At 37.7% G+C, this 5,040-nt stretch overlaps 1 pseudogene; it reads left to right on the top strand.

The window, feature by feature from the left end:
- Window positions 1–4,093: 4,093 nt before the first annotated feature.
- LOC111723677 lies at window positions 4,094–4,189 on the top strand (annotated as a pseudogene).
- Window positions 4,190–5,040: the final 851 nt, after the last annotated feature.

Raw genomic sequence — 5,040 nt, 5'->3', positions numbered from 1 at the left:
GGGATAGAGATTGAGCACAAATATATGGCCAGTGATTTAATCAACCGTGCCTACACATAAGACTCTCCATAAAAAGCATAAATAATGGGGTTTGGACAGCTTCCTGGGTTGGTGAAGACATTGAGGTTCTGGGAAGAAGGCCTACTTAGAGGGCTGGGAAACTCTGTTCCTCCCCACTTCCTTCATTTCTTACCTTCTGTACCTCTTTGATTTGGGTGCTCATCTGTAGCTTTTTAGTAAGCATAAGAATAGTCTTGTACTGCATAGTGATATTTTGATCAGTAATGGGCTACATATCTGTGGTCCGATAAGATTATAGTACTATATTTTTGCTGTATCTTTTTTTATTTCTAGATGGGTTTAGATGCACAGCTACTTACCATTATGTCACAGTTGCCTGCAGTACAGGTTTGTGGCCTAGGAGGAGCAATAGGTTATACCATATAGCCTAGGTGTATAGTAGGCTATATACCACCTTGATTCGTTGTGTGAGTATACACAGTGATGTTCATGAAATGATGAGATTGGTTAATGATGCATTTCCCAGACCTATTCCCATTGTTATGCAAGATATGACTGTTCCCTGAGCCATTGACTGTTTCCCTCACTGTGAGCCATTCTAGGAAATTATTGAACCTGAGGAGACAGTATTGGAAACCTCTGATTTATAGTCAAATTGAACAAAAGCCATGGGACACTGGGGAACTACTGCTAGTGATTGGCATCTCAAGTGGGAGGCTGTCTTACGGGACTGATTCCTTAAGCTGTGGGTCTATACTAATTCAAGATAGTTAATGTCAGAATTGAATTGTATAGTGCCCACGTGGTGTCTGTAGAGAACTAGAGAATTGCTTGGTGTGTAAAACTCATACATCTGGTGTAAGAAGTGTTGCAAGAGTATTGAAAAAGAGTATCTCCTGAGCGGCGCCTGTGCTTCAAAGGAGTAGGGCGCCGGCCCCATATGCCGGAAGTGACGGGTTCAAACCCAGCACTGGCCAAAAACTGCAAAAAAAAAAAAAAAGGAAAACAAAAAGTATCTCCTTTCTTAGCCATATTAAGGTTAGATTTTTGTTTGGATTCAGAATGTTTGCATTCTCTTTATCCTTAAAAAGAATAAGGAGATGTTCTGGAAATTGGATCTTTTTCCTCCTTATCTGAAATCCTCATATTTCCATTCAAATAGAAGAGCAAGAAATGGAACTGTTCCCTTTACTCCTAGTCTTTTGTTAATAGTTAATAAAATCAGTCAAATTCGATTTTTGCTTCTCCTATAGCCTCAAACATATTACTTTATCTTTTTTTCTTCCTCTTTTTCCCCTTCATTTATCTCCTTTACTAACTGCCCTCTCCCCTAATACATTTCAGAGTTCAGAAAATTTTAATTCTTGGCCTTTTGCTTTTCTCTGGCAATAACTTTTTGGGAGATCTTACCTATTTCTGGAATTTCAGAGACCATCACTTTGATTAAAAATAATATATATATATATATATATAATTAAGTTGGAGGATTGGGTGAGAATAGGGTAGGAGGGCAGAATAATTTAGTCCTCTGATAGTAATATGGTAGAAATTCAATAAATCCATAAAATTGATAATACCAAGAAATAGTCATTTAAAATGTATTAGTCATCCCTCTGTATCCATGGGTTGCACATATGCAGATTGCTCATCCTTAGGTTTAAATGGTTGAGGATTAAAAATATTTGGAAAATAAATGATAAAAAAAGACACAAGAATATAAAATATATATACTGTAAGAACTATTTACATAGCATTTACATTGTATTAGGTATTATAAGTAGTCATTGTAGAGATGTAGTAATTGTAGAAATGATTTAAGGTATATAGGAGGATGTGCAGAGGTTATGTGCAAGTACTATGCCATTTATATCAAATATGTGAGTATGCACAGATTTTGGTGTCTGTGGGGGTCCTGGAACCAATCCCCCATGGATACTAAAGAGAAATTGTACTAGGAAAAATTGAGGTCATTGGTGGAAGAAAAGCCTGGAAGATTTGAGGATATTTCCCTCTGGGAATGGGAGACTGGGGATTAAGGAAAGAGGTAGAGGGTTCTTTTTTTCAGTTTGTTTCTTTCTTAAGTTTTTTAAGCTTAGACACACATTACTATTATACAAATCTATTTAAGTTAGAATATATGGGTATTTCACGGAATTATTGACTGGGAAATGCATTAAAATCAAAGATTCATGAAGAGCTGTGGATCTTATATTTATTCTTATGTCCTCAGTGCCTAGGATAGACTTGACACATAGAGGGCGCTTAATAAATGTTTGCTGAATGAATCATACAATTGCAAAGATGAAATTTCTGGAGTGACAATGAGATTAGAACCTTTAGAACAGGAAGCGGATGCTCTCTATGGGTTATAAGCTCCATAGAGCTAGGGGCTTCGCTTGCTTTTTTGCTGTGTCTTATACACGTCGGTATGATATGGAGTAAGTACTTAGTAAATGCTTGCTTGGGGCTCTCTTTAGAGTAAAACATTCAAGAATTGGCTCCACGCCTGTAGCTCAGCAGCTAGGGTACCAGCCATATGACATACACCAGGACTGGCGGTTTGGAACCTGACCCAGGCCTTCCAAACAACAATGACAACTACAACAACAACAACAAAAATAGGTGGGTGTTGTGGCGAGTGCCTGTACTCTTAGCTACTTGGGAGGCTGAGGCAAGAGAATTGTTAAGCCCAAGAATTAGAGGTTGCTGTGAGCTATGACGCCCCAGCACCCTACTGAGGGGGACATAGTGAGACTCAAAAAAAAGAAACATTCAAGAATTATAGCCCTGAGTATAAGAAGAGACAGTACTTTACCCAATTTGTGTCTTGTTAAATCTATTTAGTTGTAATATACTCCCTGCCTCACTTGATTGATTCCTTTATTAGGTATAAAGTAAGAAGAACTCAGTTGTTCAGAATCTTTATGAATTCACTAAACATTTTTAGTAGGGCTGTCTATGAATCAAACTGGTTATTACAACCTGTGCAGAAGTTACAAGGACAAATAAGACTCAGTCTCTAACTCTAAAAACATGTGGCCCAGCAGGAGAAATTGAATTCGTATGTATTATATGCAAAACATAGTTATGAGGGCTTAGTCTGTTAAGGCTGTTATAACAAAAATACCACAGTCTAGGTGGCTTATAAACAATAGAAGTTTATTTCTTGCAGTTTTGGATACCAGGGAGTCAAGGATAAAGGAACCAACAGATCATTGTCTGCTGAGGGCCCATTTCATAGTTCATATATAGTGCCTTCTTAATGTGTTCTCACATGGCAGAAAGAGTGAGGAGTTCTCTGGAGCACTAATCTTAATCATGAAGTCTCTGCTTTCATGTCTTAACTACCTTCCAAACACCAAACCTCCAAATATCTTCATCTTGGGGATGAGGTTTCAACATACAGATTTTGCTACCAAGGCCTAAGTAGCTTGTGTGGGAGAAAGGAGAAAGATGTCATTAAATCTCATTGGGAGGGGTCACGGTGGCTCACGCCTATAATCCCAACACTCTGGGAGTCTGAGGTGGGTAGACTGCTGGAACTCAGGAATTCAAGACCAGTCTGAGCAAGAGTGAGACCCCCTAGCAGGTGCCTGTAGTCCCAGGTACTTAGAAGTTGAGGCAAGAGGATCTCTTGACCCCAAGAGTTTGAGGTTGCTGTGAGCTGTGACGCCATGGCACACTCTACCAAGGGTGACAAAGTAAGACTCTATGTCTTAAAAAAAAAAAAATCTCACTGGGGCTGGTAGGTGGAAGGACTCCTGAAAGTGTAGACCAGAGGAAGGAGAGGTTAAATCAGGAAAGCTTCATTTCCTTTCTTTCTCTCTTTTACTTTCTTTCTGTCATCCTTTGTTGCTGCACTTACTGCCTGCTGTGAGCTAGGAAGTGTGCTTCCTGGTAAAAGATAAAAAGTTAAGTTATAGAACTCACAGCCTGGTTGGAGAAACAGACATGTAACCCAGAAATTACAGTATGATGAATTTGATGAAAGAGTTATAGTAAAAAAGTTCAGGACTCAAAGTCTCACAGCACATCAGCGGCAGCCTCGGTTTGAATAGAAGTGTTAGTTATGATCCTTTTGTAGTTCATAAGCATGATGATTGGGTTTTCATGCGCATGTGTGAGATGTGCTTCCCGCAAATCTTGTTATGAAGTAGGGCGCCTGACATGAAAAAAAAGTGTTAATTATAATACCATTTCTTGAATTACTATGTGCCAGGCTCTGTGCTATTTTTCATGTATTTAATCTTAACCCTCAGAAAAACTCTTCAAAATATATAGAAGTAGGCATTATTCCTATTTTATAGGTGTGGAAGTATGTAATTTGTAAAGTGACTTGCCTAAGGTTACACAATCCATAAATTCCTGACCTATGTTTAAGTCTGACTTTAAAGTTCATTCTGCTCAAAAAACTACCAGAAGGACCCCTTATGTATATTGCTGTTGGAATTACAAAATGATGCAGTCACTTTGGAAAACAGTTTGGTGCTTCCTCAGAAAGTGGAATAAAGAGGTACCATGTGACACTGTAAGAGAAATTATAATAAACATCCATACAGAAACTTGTAAATGAATGCGAAAACAGCATTATTCATGATATTTCCAATATGAAACAACTCAAATGTCTATCAGCTGATGAATGGATAAAATATATTTATCCATATAATGGAGTTATTATTTAGTAATAGAAAAGAATGAATCAATACCTCCTATAACATGGATGAGCCTTGCAAACATTGTGCTAGATGAACCAAGCCAGTCATAAAGACCACATTTTATGATTCTGTTTATATGACATATACAGAATGGGCAAATACACAGAAATTGGAGTAGTGGTTGTCAGGGGCTCAGGAAGGGGGGAAACAAGATAATTGGCTTGACATTTCTTTTTTCTGGTTATGAAAATGTTGTAAAATTGTGATGATAGTTGTATAGTTTGTGAATGTACTAAAAAAAATTTGAATTGTACACATTAAACAGGTGAATTGTATCTCAATAAGGTTGTCTAAAAAAAAAAAA

Source organism: Otolemur garnettii, unplaced genomic scaffold (genome assembly GCF_000181295.1).
Source record: "Otolemur garnettii isolate 467f Iridium unplaced genomic scaffold, OtoGar3 scaffold00014, whole genome shotgun sequence".
Lineage (NCBI taxonomy): Eukaryota > Metazoa > Chordata > Mammalia > Primates > Galagidae > Otolemur > Otolemur garnettii.
The sequence above is the reverse complement of the archived record's forward strand: the minus strand, read 5'-3'. Positions and strand labels throughout refer to the sequence as shown.